At 33.6% G+C, this 20,000-nt stretch overlaps 1 protein-coding gene across 1 annotated transcript in view; it reads left to right on the plus strand.

The window, feature by feature from the left end:
- Window positions 1-20,000, plus strand: part of LOC137654924 (uncharacterized) — a 794,088-nt gene that overhangs the window by 190,396 nt on the left and 583,692 nt on the right. The window contains exon 2 of the mRNA XM_068388836.1: window positions 12,476-12,502. The gene's annotated coding sequence lies outside the window, so the exon portion shown is untranslated. The remainder of the gene's footprint in view (window positions 1-12,475; window positions 12,503-20,000) is intronic.

Raw genomic sequence — 20,000 nt, forward strand, 5'->3', positions numbered from 1 at the left:
CTGATGCTCTCACCAAGGCAATACTCGAAACGTCGGTTTCAAGAAGGGAGAATAACTTGGGACTTTGGGTTTGCTAAAAAGGGATATTAATCATGGACGATATGGGTGCAAAGAAATAAGAAATTAACATAGTAGCTTAATTATATAAAGGTTAATAAAAATGGCAACGGAAAATAATTGTTGAAGCCAGCTATATTCGATGACATGGATATTATCAGGTTAAAATCCGGTTATAACGAGGCAAAGGAAAAATGTTAAGAGTCGTTAGACCAATATTGGTTAGACTATATCTGAGGGAAGTAACACCGGTACACCATGTTGAAACGGAGGAGGTTAATTTGCAGTTATAGCTGCTGTAACAAGAGTGTAAAAACAGAAGAAATTGGCTGTTAAAGTTTGAGTAGGATAACCTTGGAAACTTGCTATGAAAGGAGATCAAGTGATTAACACTAAATCTTTTGGAGATCAAGTGATTAACGCTAAATCTTTCTAAAGAAAAGAGGGGAATACAGTTGAAAACTCGGCACCCCTTTCTCCACTAACATGCGGAAGAATGTTTAGGGAAATGGGTCATCCCAAGAAACAGCAATGGTAAAGTGGCCAATTTTAAAGCAGCATCACTTAGCCATAGATTATAAAGGAAATGGGAGTTAAATACAAATTGTTGGTCCACTCCACACAAGAATGAAGTATGTAAAGATAATGAGTGAAACCTAAAGATAAAAGACCATTCCCGATGTTTAAAAAGTTAATGAATAATCGGGAGTTCGGGAGAGTATGAACAACTATATTCAAACAAAAGAGCATAGACGAGGAATTCTAACAAAACTTATGTTTGTTCTCTCTCTCTCCTGAAGAAATATATTTTGAATATGAATGTAATTACACACACACACACACACACATACACATACACATACACATACACACACACACACACACATATATATATATATATATATATATATATATATATATATATATATATATATATATATACAACAACAAATACAACCGTTTTAGTCTCTTGCAGGGTAAAGGCTTCAGACATGTCAATTCATGCCAGGGGTATGGCTAGTTTTCATAACCCCGCTGGCCAGTACGAATAAGCGATGGTGTGAGATTTTCGTCTGATCGCTCACAGCAAACCAATATAATATGAGTGTCCCTGACCAGCACAGCTTTACCGATCACGGTATTAAGCAAACCTTTCACCACGTTAAAGTATCCCCACACTGAGTGTATGTGTGTGTATTATTAGGGAATGGGTGGGTGTGTAACTCATTGCAAACCTGTAGGTAGAGTTCGTAATGATTCGATCACAGTGTCGCTCACAAGTTAACCCAACTGAGTACAGGTACTATATTAGTGATTTTCTGAGAAACGAAAATCTTCCTCTGAAAAGGCAAAACCCTTGTGGCAAAGATAAATAATAAATTTTTCTAAAACTTTCAATGGGGATTTCTCGATAATATATGACAGTTATATTTCTACGCTAATATTTCAGGATAAGGTACATAGCCTCAAGTTCTGTTCCAACATTTGTAAAACTCATTACTTATATCGACGGAGACACAATGAGAGAGTTCAATTCGAAGTGGAGTAAACATGAAAGCTTTTCTTGAAATTTCCAAAGTAGAGTTTGCTTGCTTCATTGGATAAGTTACAGGTAGGGAGGAGAGGTGCACTAAGCTAGCAGCCCTATCCGTAAAAAAAAAATTAATGAGAAGAATGTCCATGTCCTTAAAAATCAACAGCCACAGTTACGAACAGCAACATATAAAAAAAGGATATGCAAACGTATGCACAAACATACATACATACATACATACATACATATATATATATATATATATATATATATATATATATATATATATATAATGTGTGTGTGTGTGTGTGCGGGTGCGTCTGGGCGCGCGTATGCTTGTATGTATTTAATGATCCTTCGAGAGGTGAACTTCAGCGAATTTGACTATTCTGGTTTTTAACATTTATTCACGTGGGAAGATTATTATCCCCACGAATTGTCCCCATGATGTTCAAGGGACCAATGTATTGTTTTAGCGGTCGTCTATAAACTTTCACAACAACTTTAAATCGTTTGTACACAAAACTCATTCGTATATATTAGGACTGAGTACCCTGCTTCTCATAAGTCCTTCTATGAATGAGGATGTGATGAGATTTAGGAAATAAAATTTTGTGGAAGGCATAACAACTTCCATTTTTGTTCGATCTACCGGAATGCAGACATGGATGATTTTATCTTTGATTGTCTTCTTGCCATTATGGCTAAGATAAAATAAGATGATAGAAAGGCCTTTTCTGTCTGTTGGTGATTTCAATGCTCACCACAGGGAGTGGTTGAATTCTGTTTCTCCTACGATCGCCATTGCTTAAGAGCTTCAGCCTTTGTCTCTGAATCAGGCTGTGAGCAAATCATACGTGAAGCTACTCACAGGCCTGGTAACTGCTTCGATCTCGCATACACCGACTTCCCTGGTGTTATAACAAGTAAGGTTGGTTCTCCAGGTGGGACATCTGATCATGCTTTGATTTCATTAGTAGTGAAGACTGAGCAGCTTGTCCCTGATGTATCATACACATGTAAGATTTATATGAAATCTCAAGCCGACTGTAATGGGATTTTGAGTGATCTTTTGGGCTTGGATTGGTCACAATTGTATAGTAGTGTTGACTCTGTTGTCCCTTTGAATAAGAATATAGCCAATATAATTGATATGTGTATCGTTCTCGTGTGCTAAGATACCGAGTGAAGGACAAACCCTGGCCCATGGTGATTGTAAACATGCTTATTTGCAGAAGCAGAAGGCCAATCATCTTTGGAAGGGTAACAGATTAGTTTTGACTAGGAATAACTATACTCAGCTTCGAGCTTTTGCTTAGCGAGTTTATGCTTCAACTGAAGAGGAACACAATTTAACCATAAACGAAACCCTTTCTGGTACAACCCAGGAACATAAGTGGTGAACTACCATTGAATCTACACTCTTTGGTGTAGATGCAGCAATTCCTCCTTTACTTAAACCAGATGGCTCTGTCACTCACTGTTCTTAGGTAAAAGGCAATCCTTTTGACTGATGAGATTGACAGTAAACAGAGTAATGAGAAACTTGATCTTCCTCATTCTTGTTTTCCTGAGGCTAAACTGAGTAGTTTAGCTTTTCAATCTCGTGAAATTAAAGCTCTCTTGATGGACCTTGATGTTTATGGTGGTGAAGACCCAAATAGTATTTTTCCTTTGTTTTAAATAAAGACTGCAGGTTTCTTAGGACCAAAGTTATCTGTTACTTTCCGCAAGTTAGCAAGAAAAGATGGTTTTAGCACCTGTTGGAGAATGGGTAATGTTACAACACTATGTAAATGTGTTTGTGGTAGCTGAAGTTCAACTGATTACACCCCAATTTTATTATTTAAAGTTTTTTTAACGGATTTTGGCAAATCGTCTGAATAGGTTTGCTGAAGGTAATCATCTGTTCCCTAGTTTGCAATTTCGTTTTCGTAAAGGCCTTGGAGCATGTGATGCCCTTCTTACAATCTCAAATGCTGTATAAAAATCCCTTGATTGTGGTCAGGAAGTTCGTATGATTGGCCTTAATTTTACTGCTACCTTTGACCATGTTAATCATGAGGGCCTTGTTTTCAAACTCAAACAGTTGGGAGTGGGTGGGCAGTTTCTTAGCATCATTATTGAATTTTTAAGAAATAGATCGCAAAGATTTGTTGTTGATGGGCACCATAGTGAGTATAGGAATGTGATATCTGGTTTTCCTCAGGTTAGTGTTTTTGGCCCATTACTTTTTACACTATATACACATGACGTGGTTTGGCCTAGAAAACAAGCTTGGTGCATATGCAGATGATGTTACTCTTTGCATCAATTCCATCTCCTGAATGTAGATCTGGGATTGCTGAATCCCCCAATAGAGATCTAACTAAAATTAGTGCATGGTGCAAATTAAGGGGAATGAAGTTGAATCCTAACAAAACTCAAAGTATGATTGTAAGTAGATCAAGGACAGTGGCTCCTCAACATCCAGATCTCGGCATTGATAATGTTTCTTTAACTCTGTATGAATCTTTTAAAATTTTAGGAGTGATTCTCGACAGCAAATTTACTTTTGAGAAACACATTAGGTCTGTGTCTTCTTCAATTGCACAAAAAATTGGCTTATTGGGAAAGTCTTTCAAGATTTTCGGTGATCAATCTATGAGGAAGTCTTTTAATTCTTTCATTCTGTTTCGAGTATTGTTCTCCTGTCTGGTCTTCAGCTGCTGAGTCTCATCTTAATTTGTTGGACAGGAACTTACGGTCTATTAAATTTTTTATTCCTAATCTAGATATTAATCTCTGGCACCGACGTTCAATTAGTTCGTTATGCAGGTTGCATCAGATTTTTCATAATTCATCATCACCCTTAACATCCAGATCATCCTGGACAGCTCCATCCTGTTCGTAATACTAGGTATGCAGTTAATTCTAATAGTCAGGCCTTCTCCATCATGAGGCTCAATACTACACGGTATTCTAGAAGTTTTATTCCCGTTGTGACCAAGTTGTGGAATGATCTTCCCAATCCGGCAGTTGAATCGGTAGAACTTCAAAAGTTCAAACTTGCAGCAAATGTTTTTATGTTGAACAGGCTGACATTAGTCTTTTTATAGTTTATATATGACATATCTGTTTTGATGTTATTGTTTTTAACATATTTTATTGTTAATTTTTTCTCATTGTTTATTCATTTCCTTATTTCCTTTTCTCGCTGGGCTATTTTTCTCTAATGGAGCCCTTGGGCTTATAGCATCTTGCTATTCCAACTAGGATTGTAGCTTAGCTAATAATAATAATAATAATAATAATAATAATAATAATAATAATAATAATAATACAGGCTAAAGACTCGTGTAACCTTTTTATTTACCTAAATTTCATGAACATATGAAAATTACATTGTAATGTTTACGACCATAAATATTTCTAATATTCATTTGATATTTATTTCAAAAGCAAAGCAGCAGCGATAGAGTTTATTACATAAGAAAAGGTTTATTGCTGAAATGATCGAAATATTTTCTCAAAATAAGTTTTTTCCCGTTGTCACAATTTTCCTTTTCTAATTAAACTATCAGTCTTATGAAATTTCAATATAAAACATCTTTTGGCACAATGGCCAGCGTTTCCTATACCACTCCCCAACTTCATTCCCATTTCATCTGCCTTTTCGGTATTTTTAAACCTAATCTTTTTTTCTGGCTCGCATTTTAACTGTGGTTCTTCATTCACTGGAATCTTTTTTTTTTTTTTTTTTAGCCCCGATGGAAAATCCGTTTACGGGTTACAACCAACCCTTTTACCCCATGATGTCCAACATATGACGCCCGAAACCTTTCCACCGAACCTACCCTCTATCCCCTTCCCTCCCTTCACCAGCTCACGCAAATTCAGTGCCAAAATATTCCATGACACTGGCAATTTACTTTTCAAGCTCTAAATATGCACGTCCCTTGCAGTTAGATATCCGGGCTTCGGGGGCGTTCAGATAATCTCTCTTTGCCGTCCAAAAACCATGCAAAAGCTCGAGTTGGATTACAGCAATGCGCGTTCAGTGCTTGGAAAGTTTCGACTTCAAATCTCTGTAACAACCCTTTCCTTAGACAGACTTGCCTCTCTTTCCCCGAATGACGAGAGAGGTAAGGGAAGAAGTAGTGGGCAAATAGCGTATAACATTTAGCAAGGAAAGTAATTGTCTACTTATGTAAGCATAAATCAACACCAGATTCACGTTTAGATTAGGGATCTTCAAATGGCAGGCACTTGGTCCAAGGGAGGAATTTCAAATCTAAAGGAAGGGATTTCAGTCCAGGGAGGGAACAGGGAGAGATTTAAATCGGAGCAGCCAACTGAGAAAAAAAAAACTGCTCTAGACGCTGTTTACACACAAGAGTTATTACTTATTTATACAACTATAAAGATGATCACACATTAAACAAAATATTCAAACTGTTAGAAACTATTCAATTATTGAGATTTGAAAAGCGTGTTCATGTTAGTATGATTCTCGGTTGGGATTTAAAAGCGGTGTTTTGCTAGCTGTCAACATCTGTGAAACTTGGTGAGGTAGTTTTTAAAAAAAAAAAAAAAAAAAAAAAAAAAAAGATTTTTATAAGCTTGTCGTTATCAATATAACTTTATTTATTCCTAAGTCATCCAGTTTGCAGTAGCTTCTCTATATGCAGTAGAGAAACAGTAGATTCTCTATATGCAGGACAAAGTTTCAATTAAAGTTTCAAGACGAAGCTTGGGGTATTCCTCCCTCCTCCATAACGCTTGATAAAACACTCTTGCCACTTCCAACATATTTGAGAAGTAAATCGTATATGCGTTTTATGAGCCAAGGAAATGATGAATAGTTTCAGTACTTTTCACTGTATAAGTATACTTAAGAAATAATCATTAGTTTAAACTTAAGAAAAAAAAACCTGGGATCATCATTGTTTGAGAATCGAGAAAACAGTGATATTCAAGTAATTCTGTAAATACATTGTACTTGTATCAAATGTAACATGATTATCTTCATTTTCCCGTTTAAAGACTTTCTGAGAGTTTATTATAGCATAAACACTGAATTTCACAAATTATTATCATAGTACTGATAATTTACAAATAATATTGAATAATCGATAATTCAATATACATAATTATATAGCATCCTTGAACCATTAAATGATTTTATTCTTAAGGGATTCTACAAAGCTAACTTTCCGTAGAAATACACACACACATTATATATATATATATATATATATATATATATATATATATATATATATATATATATATATATATATATATGTATATATATATATATGTGTGTGTGTGTGTATATATGTGTGTGTGTGTTTAAAAGATTCCCCTGTGATAAAAGACGGGTATAAAAATATGTACTTGCGTGAAGCACACAGCAGGCTTTCCAGCTCAAAAGGCTGGTAAGTAATTTAAAAAATACACATATTTTAAAGTTGTCTTAAATCACTGAGAAACCTTTACAACATAACGCAAATTTACTACACAGTGCTTATGTGAGCCATATACTATATATATATATATATATATATATATATATATATATATATATATATATATATATATATATGTGTGTGTGTGTGTGTATGCTTATGTGTGTGTCTGTGAACTGCATATACATATCTATCATATAAGCATATATATGTGTATGTATATATACCAATGTATAAACATATATATATATATATATATATATATATATATATATATATATATATATATATATATATATACACACACATATATATATTCTCTGTGTGTGTGTATATATATATATATATATATATATATATATATATATATAGAGAGAGAGAGAGAGAGAGAGAGAGAGAGAGAGAGAGAGAGAGAGAGAGAGAGAGAGAGAGAGAGAGAGAAATATCAATGAAATTAGGTCAGATTCATATGAGCAAAGATGACAATCTTTGTTTATACAGGAACATAAATATAAACGAAACAACCCTCTCCAAGTTTATTGCTACACTAAATTCAATTAAGGCGAAGATATTTAGATATATTTTATGTAAATTCTTCAATAATGCTAAACAGAATTACTAAAACTTTCAGTGTTTAGTATTCAAGATTTTCCATTCTTATCCTTTCATACATGAAGCTTTAAGTCCTGGTAGAAATAAAATCCACTCACGTCACTAAACATAAAATTATATTACCAGGAACTCGAATATAAAATCAGATTGATCGACATCCGTCTGGTCTCGAGCGCATTACATTCATTAACCACAGAATGCTTAACTCGAAACTAATGGAATCCGCTTGAACACATTTACTTCACTATTACTGGGTTCTTGAAAGTTGTTGCCGCTTAAATTAACAAAAGCATAAACCCAATCTCACGAGAGAGAGAGAGAGAGAGAGAGAGAGAGAGAGAGAGAGAGAGAGAGAGAGAGAGAGAGAGAGAGAAGAGAGAGAGAGGAGGGTTGCTCTTAACTTCTATTGTCAGAACACAAAGGATATGGAATATGTAATTGTATCTACTTTATCTCGAGGTGAAGAAAAGGTTTTGTCGTTATATATGATATATCTTTGTCCGAAGTAACATACCACCGAATATTGCTATGAACTTTTTGCCTATTGTAACGTTAGAGTAAAAACAGGATCGCAAACCTCTGTCTAGCGGAACATGCTTTTAGGTTTTAGGAGTCAAATAAACCCAAGAGATATAGTTATTCAAAGCCCAACATTCTGTTCTAGCATAGGCTAGAGGATATGATTTTAACCCCATTTGTTTACTGATTTCTTAAGGAACAATTTGTGCTACGTCGCTTTAATGGATTCGCGATCCGAGACCGTTTTTCAATTAGGATATTTATAACGAAATATTTAAGAACTTTGTCGAAAAGTGAAAAATCAAATGCAGATATTTTTAGAAAGTTGTTTGATAGTAAGATAACAAATGTTTAGGATACTCATCTCGTTTTAATAACATTGTGAACATTAACTATAGAAGAGTCCAGTTTAAACATGAACCATGCAAATCAGTTAGCACAAATTCACACTGATTATCTATAAAGGGGAAATGACAGCCAGACATATTTCGTATTTCAACAATCAAGTATAGAATAAACAACTAATATTCACCCAGTATTTAATAACATAATCTATATATCTGTATATATAAATTGTTATTCATCAAAACAAAATGTACAGAAATATCCAAAAAATTTAAATAGTCAGCTAATAAATACTGATTCTTTCATTCAATATATTTTTCCTTCTTTCAATACCCAAATATATTCAAACATGATGGATGAATATTTTGCAAAAAGAAATTTACAGAAAAATGTAAAATTTTCCAAATAGCAATCTATATCCAGCTGAATTCCCTCGTTGTTCGTCCTCTTTCATCCCTTTTATAATATACGAAATACATTTTCAACATAAATTTTCCTGAATAAAATTACGCGTAATTTATTTTTAAATCTTAATGTATACGCATATTTCAGCGAAACATGAAACTGAACATAAAAGAGGGCAAAATTGCTGCGTTGATGAGAAACGATAATTGAAGACTAAAAAAAAACGCACTAGAAATACAACGTAGATGATTTCATACCTTTACTGAAAAGAAAATCATATATCTTGATAAAACCACCATGGGTAAACATTTGAGGATTCTTCTATAAAAGACTCCTAACGTATTTTTTTTTTCAGAGACCAAATGGAAGATTGAGGACGGACAAGTAAAGGAGAATGAGGTTGAAGTTATGCATTAGAAGAAATTTATGGAATAAACAAAGAGCTGACAATTTAAGAATTAACAAACATACAACGGGAAGAACCAAGAGAAACTTGGAAGAGTTAATCAGAAAACATTAAAACAACTTTAATAAGTTCAACAATAATTCGATGGAAGAGTATAGAAAAAATAAATCTAAAGATAAAGCTGGTAATTCCTGTTAATCACAAGGAAAACACTGCACAAAGCAGGACTATTTCAAAAATGCACAGTGTCGTTGAGCAAAGAGATCGCAAATGTTTAATAATACTTCTGTTTCTTTAATATCCCCTACAGTGGGGCGCCTTTTACGCTGTCGATGTTTCCTCTTGCCATATGACATTGGGTGGCTTGGTCAAGTTTGTGAGTTTTGGCCCACACCCAAACCTTCACCCAAACTTAATTTTCGGAGGGGAAGCACATAGTTCCTCAACTTGAACAACTCATTATCATCAGTTACAAAGTTCCTTTGCTTATGGGACACGGTGGAGGAGAATTAAGTCTTCCAGCTTTTAGCACAAGTTTTCTCTTGAATAGAGGAGTATGGTGGATTTAGTTGCTGGAGAGAGGGTTAGAGTGAAAGACTGTGCACTTGGTAAAAGAGGTGAAAAATATCCCACGAACTGACAATGTTGTCTTGGTAGGAGGTTTCGTTGCTTATACTATGATAAATGTGGCTCTAAGGGGAGGTTCCATAAATTATGGCACAGGCAATATAAATGGCAATGGCCTTTGACTATTCTCCCTAATCGGCTAAGCATCATCTTATCATTATTAACACAATATTTCTGCACATGGACGAAATCAAATAAATAAGAATGTCTCGGAGATCCAAGCACTGGCACATGCTGGAGTACATAAGAAGCAGAGCACACTAATGATGTAACCATAACTCAACATGCAAGGGGCAGCTCACTGATTAGTGGGACCTATCTTCAAATTCAAAATCAAGACCTCAAATATGAATGCAGGCTAAATGTAAGATATTGAACTGTTGAACTGTAGAGACCTGAGCATGTACTTTTGAAGCTCAAATTGCCGAGGGCTCTCTTCCTTATTTGACAATCCTGAAAAAGATCAAGGTGCTGAGTGGGCAAAGTTCTGCATGCTGATAAGAGATGTTGCAAAAGAACAATTGGCTTCACTAAGCAATTTCATGCAAATTGGTTTGATGATAAATCTGAAACCATTCAAAAATTACTTGAACAGAAACGAAAAAAAAAACAAATTACGCATAACCTGCAAACAACAATTCCTCTCCACTGACACAAAGATGGAGTGACATGAAGTTGGAGACACAATGTCAAATAAATATGTTGACATAACAACTTGTGCTCACAGAGATAAGGAAATTAAAGCCTTTGCTGATAAAAAAAAAAAAAAATAACGCTTTTACAAAGGCAAAAATTAATCTATGGGCCCACGATATACATAATCCCTCCGGACTGCACGCTAAATGGCACAACTGTCCTTTAATAATAGAAAGAGACTCCAAACTACGGGGCTGAGCATTACTATGCTACACTGAACCATTGTAACGGCCCTGACGAGTTGATTGTTGACGTTCTCCATTACTTTTCACTCACCCAGGACCTCGACAAGCCTCCAGAATTTATAAAAATTCTGAGTGCAATAAAAATATATAAAAAAAGGCAAAGGTCTAACAATCCAGATGGCATTCCTGGGGAGATTCTCAAACATGAGGCTACCTTCTTAAGATTCCAAGAAAATACCCTGAGACTTCATGATACACCACACGGAGACTCTAATAGACCAGAAGGAATTTTCTGAGACATTCTATGGGAGATTCGAAGAAACTAAATATCAAAGAATAAAGGAAATTATAATTATCATTACGGTAATTATTTACAACACCACGTTCTCCATTTACTCCAAAATAATGCAATCCTGCAGTTCTCATCTTCTTGCACAGTAATTATGTGGTTATTTAAATTCTGGGAAAGCAACAATTAGCAAGGTATGTTGAGGAAGGGGAAGGGGTTATAAAAAGAAAATAGCTCTGTTTCCTCGCCAAACGACTTGGAAGTGACATGTCAACATAGTCAACCAAACAGAATTCGTGATGCCATCGTAAATAAACAAAGTTCGTGATGCCAGCGTACATTTGATATACTGTATGTTCAAAATATACTTAATAAAAATTGAGTGTTTACTCAAAAGTGTCACTATATGTAAATTGCATATTTTATGGACACTTTTGGGTACTTAATCCATTTTTAATTAAGTATATTTTGAATATACAGTATATCAAATGTACACTGGCATCGCGAACTTCTGTTTATGTACGCTGGCATCACGAATTCTGTTTGGTTGACTATGTTGACATGTCACTTCCAAGTCGTTTGGTGGGAAACAGAGCTATTTTTTTGTTATAACCCCTTCCCCCCTCCTCAACATATCTTGCTAATTATTGCTTTCCCAGAATTCAAATAACCCCATAATTACTGTGCAAGAAGATGAAAACTGCAGGATTGCATTATTTTGGAGTAAATGGAGAGCGAGGTTTTGTGAACAATTACCATCATTGCTATCAACTTACTGCGAACATCGTGAAAAACCATGAAAGTGTAAAGACAGCTATGGGTTTCCGATGATGCAAATCTCCTAACATTGTTCCAAACTTCAGTGCATAACACTGTAACTGCCGAGTCTCTTATAGCATAAATTTAGCAACTGGAGCAAATTATCCGTGATGATAGGTGTAGGACATAGAACTCGGTTCCTATCCATACAAAAAAAATAATTTAATCATTATTCAACTATATATGTTTAAAATTCAAAAGCAATAACAGCCTAATAAGAGTAATAATAAATAATATTAATAATAATCGTCATTATAATAAAAATAATCAAAATATAATCACCCCATTTTTCGATCACAATACCATCATTTATGCATTATCTGAGTAATGTACTTGTTCAAAGGAATGTTTCTGTGGAAACTTCACAGTAGTAAAGAGCCATCACAGAATAGCATTAGTCTTTTAAGATAAATGAACATCAAAAAGTCTCATTGATTACTGCAGGTCGTATCTTTTTAATGTTTATTCGCATCAACCTAATTGAACTGATAATAGATTTTGTGTTAATTTCACCTATTTTTTTATCCACAGATTGCAGTAAGATTTCACCACTTACAAGTAAGTTAACAGCTTAAATTTTCGTTATTAATAGCATGTAATGAAAAAATACCTTCAGACTTTTGATTACACACACCCGATATATACGACATATGCTAGTTTACGCGACCCGTCAAAAATGAAGGCTAAATATTTAAATAGATTTGCACACACACAGATTCAACCATACCCATCGCCTCCCCATTTCCTAACTATAATCCCTCTCACCAAGGTACTAAAACTCCATCTGCCAGCACCTGAGGGACAGGGCGAGACCGATTAGTTATACGTCTGACAATGATACTGAACGTGACCGGAAAGAAATACACACTTATCATATATATATATATATATATATATATATATATATATACATATATATATATATATATATATATATATATATATATATATATATATATATATATATATATATATACATATATATATATATATATATATCTACACACATACACACACACACACACATATATATATATATATATATATATATATGTATATATATATATTTATATATATATATATACATATATATATATATATATATATATATATATATATATATATATGTGTGTGTGTGTGTGTAGATATATATATTATGAAATAGTGTGCGCGCGTCATTAGGTAAATTCACATCTTGACAGACTTGTTATATGCATCTATATACGGTACACAAACATTTGCACGTTCTCTTAATGAGAAATAGGGCTTTGCTATTGAGATTCCCTAGAATTGCCTACATCACCATCAAATGACAGTCTCCTTGATGGAGAATTCTAATTTTTAGAATTATGGTATTAATAGTAGGCATCAAAGCACGCTCTATGGGGTAATCTAAATATTCTCGTAGATTGTATGTAAAAATATTAGCAAACTACTTTTTAATTATAAATGGACGAATTCATACGTACATATGAATATACGGAAACATAAAAAATATGCTTGTATGTGTATATTATTTTATGAAATTGCTAATACCTTGTATTCGGTAATATCTTCGATATGTAAAAATTCGGGATCCTCTCTTTACAATGTTTGATATTGAGGAAAATGTTAAGAATTATGAAACCACAAAAAATACTCCCTCAGGAGACATATAAAACAGATATTCCATAACAAGAAGAGGTAATCCTTAATTAATTTAGTAATATGAGATAACCTCTAGGAGGACAATATTCAAAAAAGTACAAAACATTCATTGACAATTCTAAAAACTAAAGGTATTCTATGAATAAAAATATTATTTAGCGACCCAACGACAATTGAATCAATTAACGATATTCAGTGAATAAAATATCTCACTGTTCATTAAAAATATAAAACAATGATAATTCTGTTTTTAAAAATAATGCTTCATTCTCAATGACAATTGAAAATTTTAGCTATACTCAGCGAAAAAAAATATTTCTTAACTTTTCAATAACAGCCGAAACAGTTCAAGATATCTTATGAATAAAAATATCACTACACTATTCATACACTATTCATTGATAATAGAAACAATTCACTATTGAATGACAATTGAAATAATCATATTCTATATATAAAAGTATCCCTTTACTATTTATTGCCAACTGATCAATAACAATTGAAACAGTGATATTCTGTGAAGAAAAATATTCCTTCACAATTCCGTGAATATCTTAATATGATTATATAACTACACCATTCAATGACAATTTAAACAAAGTATGATATTCTGTGAATAAATATCTCACTTCACCAATCAAGGACAAAAGTTCGTGTAATGACATAGATTTTACATGAAATTGAAAACTAAAAAAATAATATAAAGTAAAAAAAACCTTCAACGTCGAAAGAATCCATTAAAACTATTAACGAGAAATGAAAAAAGACTTCCATATCAGGTGAGGAGGAGATTAACAAGTTATTTATTAGCCAAAGGAAATAAAACGTGTCTTTTTTTAATAAAACAAAACCTGTAAGCTTATGTTACTGTTACTAAAAGTCCGCCCAAAAAGTCATAAAAGGCCATCGAAGTTTTACATGTTTATAGCAAGAGATAATTTTACTCTTAAAAATCAATTATTTTCTGAAGAGTCGGATTCTATCTCTATCATTTCCTCATGCAGTGTAAAGTTAAGCGTGAACAAAACATGAATGAGTTATAGTCCATTTCTTTTAGCGATGCATATTTACACTGACTCGCGGCGGTGCCCTTTTAGCTCGGAAAAGTTTCCGGATCGCTGATTGGTTAGAATTATCTTGTCCAACCAATCAGCGATCAGGAAACTTTTCCGAGCAAAAAGGGCACCGCTGCGAGTCGGTGCAAATATGCATCGCTAAAAGAAATGGACTATAGTCAATGGAGGAAAAAGTAAACACGCGGTATTCGTTGCATAGGTTTGTCGTTTTATATAAAGCCAATGAAGCTTCAAATGATCAAAAGTAAGATTGAATAAGCAAAGATGTGCAGTACATACCGATAACAAAATCAAATAACTAAGGGGTAAAAATTTAATACACACATTCAAATGATTACATCGTGTTCAATCACTGGTAAATGCCGACTGATAGTAGCCTGAGTATCTGTTTATGGCGGAATGCGTAGGTGTAGATATAATGACTCCAGCAGGATTACATTAGATATGATGATTAGCCTTCCTGAATAATGATGGGAAGTGTCAGAACGTATTTCCTTCGTATTAACTCTGATGGACGAGCGTATTCGACAAAATACTTATTAGACAATCGGTATTCAGAGGAACTTATCTATGCCATTGGATTTCCATTTTCCAGCTGATGGGTTAACATTTTCAGTCTGGCGGATGATGGCATATTCTAAATTCTTCATTTCACTTAGTACTAAGACTTTGGTCCCGTATAGGTACCAGAATTCCAAAACTTTTAATTGTGCTCAACAATTATTTGAAAAATATTTTGACCTGTTTCTCCGACTTAGATTCTATTGCAGTCAATCCATATTTTACCAAAACAAGAATCAGTTTAATTTTAATTCAAATATACATTAATTAGGAATTTACCTATAATTTTAGTATAATAAAATATAAAGACTATCAGATTAAACATCAGTATGTTTTTCTTTTTTTTTTCGACATGAAGGACTTTTAATTATTTTTACAATATATCTGTTTATTAAATATTTTTGATTTATCGAGATATTTTACAATAATATATAATGGGTAAAGTAACTGATTTATATGTTGCCATATTGGTTCAAATTCTTTTTCTAGATGCTCATTTGAACATTTTTAAAATACATGGAGGGTCAAAATACAGCCAGCCTTATTTTATGGAGGTATCGTGAGAAGTGAAAGTAAGAAAGAGCAATTCTTGGTTTCCTAGACATAACACAGTAAGGTAACTAAATATATTGTTTGTTCGCTTACGATGAAAACGTCTAAGTACGATAATCTAGTGTTTTTTCCCACTTTCATTTTTAATTCGATAAAAACAGCCGACGAATTCAATCTATAGAGAAAAGATTGCAGTCTCCCGAGCAATCGTCATAGAAAATCAAATTACAATTCTTGATATTTAATGTGTGGTTTCATTTCCATCTCGATATAATTCCTGTAAAGGTTTGATATATATATATATATATATATATATATATATATATATATATATATATATATATATATATATATATATAAACACAGGCAAACCTCTTTTTTTTTTTACATAAGTTGTCTTGAAAGAAGAGATATTGATAGTTATGCAGAGCCTCATTAATTCAAATGCTTTACCAAGTTAAGTGGAAAGCGACCTTCGTATGGTTTTAAATCCCTTTTGAGAGAAAAAAAAAGAAAAGCTAATCGTCAACTGGGACGGCGGTGAAAATTTAGTTTACGTCTTAGCGTAAGAAGTTAGATGTAGTTCACTGACTGGGATGCCTAAGCTACTCATTCTTTCTATTGGATCCTTTGCGTGTTTCCTTTAGGAGGATGAAATGGTTCCGAGGAAAGGTGATATGAGTTTCCCAAGGTAATTGGATAAATTGTACATAAAGGATCACTCGTCATTTAATCACCCGACACATCATTATATTACAACTGATCATGCGTCAGTCTATCATCAGACAACAGGTCATTCATCATCCGACATTTCATCATCATCATATTTCATCACTCGACTTTTCCTCATCATGACTTTTCATCACTTTCACCTCGATAGCTTGTATTTTATATAATATATTATTCGAAGACAAAACACAAAAGAAAAATTTTCTAAGTACTATAAAACTAAAATTTTATGAATTTTCATTCAAAAATTTATGGAGTTTGGTGTAATTCGTTGTGGGGTACGCTGCAGACTTGATTTTATTTTTCCGGCAATCTCATTACAGTTTCACAAGACGAATTTTAACTTTGACTTCCTATCCGTACGGAGAGTGTTGCACTTATTCCAGTTATCAAATTTTTCATCTTTGGTACTGCTGCTGTTGCTTCAATGCCATTTCAATCCGAAAAAGGGGATGTTCTGGTAAGTGAAATAACACGATTTCCTAATGTAGTAATAAATGCTCTACACTTTTTTTTCGCTGGTATTATCTGCAGCATCAACGAATATTTATTTTCTTGTTTTTGTAGTATTCAAATTTCTTGAAGCACTCAGTGTCATTGCCTTCATTATCTTTTTTTTTCTTTTTTTCTTTAAATCACACTTGTCTTATATCTTGTACAACGGGTATTTTTCGTCTGTTTGAAAATGTTATGGAAATGAAAACATTTCCTGAATTGGACAATGGTTAAAAAAGATTGATTATCTGATTAAGTGTCCTACGATGAAATGAGCAATGATTAACTGTCAAATGATGAAATTTCTTTGTGATTAAAACACGAGTGGTTAATTGTCGGGTGACTAAATGTAGTGTGATGAAATGACGAGTGATGAAAAATGGTTAGATCTTTTTCGCGAATCTGCCAACCAAATCGATCGTGAAATCCTTATAAATTTCGGTTCGGGTTCTCTCGCGAAAATGTAGAATATGAATTCTGACAATATAATTAGAAAAAAAAAAAAAAAAAAAAAAAAAAATTCTATGCCAGAATTCAAACCTGATATGCAGTAGAGGAAACAGCGGATACTACTAAGCCGACGATAAATGAAACCATGGTTAGTTTAATGCAGTATATTCGTAAAGATTATATACCAAATTAAGATATGTAACTATATTATCCCACTGTGACAAATGTAACACGCATTTTATCGTTTTCCTAAATGTTTTCGTCATTGATCAAAACCTATAGCTGCAGGAGATTTATCCATATTTTACCTACCTTCTACACGTGCTATCTTTTATCCTAGTTTTGAAATCTAAAGATAGTGGAAATATTTCCTAACATCCATAAAAATTTACATACCTAACAATACGTCTCGTAGCGTTACCACACATGAATATTTCGTAATCAGAATCAACATACCTCAAGGAAAGACACAATTGTAAAACAGCAGAGTTAGAAAAGATCTCTAAAATCTAAGAGGACATTTTAAAAGAAGCCCAAAGAAAGAAGAGAACAAACAAATAGTACTTCCGCACTTTACCTTATTCGTTGCGTTGAACGGCATCGCTCTTGAGACACAGGAAACCTAAAAAAATACAAAAATTCTATTAGATAAATTCATATTACATGGAGAGCATTAATTACGTCGGAACTACAATATATTCATTAATGAATGTTGGTAGAAGAATAGTATGCAAATAAAAATTTTCAACGTTTGCATCAATGCTACATCATAATATTATTCATTCTATGCCACAAATAAGTGTCAAGGGAAAAACATATTTCAACGGTCATATCCATATTAATCATTTAAATGCTCAATCATAAATGAACCTCCTATGCAGAACACTTCCTCTGCTTTAACTACTTCAAACACCTACAAAGATGGCTCATCAGCAGTACACTGAATCTTCTTAAGAATGCAGTATTCATCTCTCCCTTACACATGCCCAAGTGGTTCCTAAATATCAAGACCCAACCCCCTTTCCAGTACCATATAACGATTACCTACTTTACTTATTGATTTCTAATTTTAATTAATACTCTTTCCAAACACTTTTTAACTATACATTTTTTAAACAACATGTCCATCAGTTTTTCTGCATCACGGAACCATCTCTCAATGTTTTGAGAAATCATCCCACCTACGGTAATAATTGTACTGCTTCTTTCAAGTATATCCCTCTTTTAATTCTTACTCCCCATAGAAAACACAAGCAATTTATCATAAAACATCAACCTTGCATTACCATCTAATATCCCCACTTCACTTCAATGCTAAGGATTGGCTCAACATTCCTTTCATATATATCTACGTTGGTTTTCATTCATGTTCTTTAGTTCTGTGCACCGAACCAGCTAATATCCCCACTTAACTTCAATGGTGAGGATTGGCTCGACATTCTCTTAATATGTATTTACGTTGGCTTTCATACATATTCTTTAGTCCTGTGCACCGAACCAGCTATCTTCCTGGATTCATCTACTCTGTGACTCGCCATTTCTCACTGAATATTTCGATACTTCTTTCAGGTTTCCATATATCATTATCAACATTTACCTAGATCACAATTACTCTTAAATCTTATCTCTCATAAAACCTTTCAGAAAATTTCAGTTATAAATGTAGTCTGACCTCAATAATGATCAGTGCTCTACCATCTGCAAACATCACCTATTCATCACTCAATGATTAATTTTATGGAATCTTTCCACCCACAAATAATTTCTTGTCCCTGGATCAACACATCAATCTATTCGAAATATTAAACTACCATGGGGGAAACAATATTAAAAGAAAAGAAATCAAATTTCAACTTTCGTCCTATGGAAAAAACACAATTAAAAAAAAAACAATAAAATTTCAACTATTCGTCCTATAGACTTTTAATCAATTTATCAGCTCATTCTCTGTGATGAGAGCACAGGTGGTATTGATACAAAGACAGATCCTAAACAACTAACTTTATTTAGATACAACCCAGGTATTTATAGGCCCTCAAAGGGTCACATTAGGGTGACAAATGTATGTTTACATCCAATGGTGTTTGCTAATAAGATTGACATTGGCATAAAAATAGATAACATAATAACAGAATGATAAGGTTGAAATTAACTTATATTCATCTACATTTTGACATGGAATATGACGACGGTTGTAGAGTTGAAGAAAATGTAGATAGGGCATCCTTCTTTATTTGCATGCGCAGTGTTTGCTGCACGTGTATTACATAGTTCTCCCCATAAAGTTAACATGCATTTGGAAGAGGGTGACCTGCTCTAGAGTGTCGTACTGTTAGCAGATTGTCTCACATGCAGTCAATCGTAATCCAATCCTCTTTACCACGAGTGATGGGTAGGAAAGCTTTAGGAGTATGCCAGATGACAAGGAATGGGTTCACAAATGAGGGCATAAGCATGGCTTGCAACCGTTGGTGTGCACGAAAACGTGTGTTGCGGTGTGTAGGTTTATCGGTATATTCTGCTTTGCTTGGGGATTGCAAGTCTGA

The sequence above is a fragment of the Palaemon carinicauda genome, chromosome 1 (assembly GCF_036898095.1).
Source record: "Palaemon carinicauda isolate YSFRI2023 chromosome 1, ASM3689809v2, whole genome shotgun sequence".
NCBI classification, from domain to species: domain Eukaryota; kingdom Metazoa; phylum Arthropoda; class Malacostraca; order Decapoda; family Palaemonidae; genus Palaemon; species Palaemon carinicauda.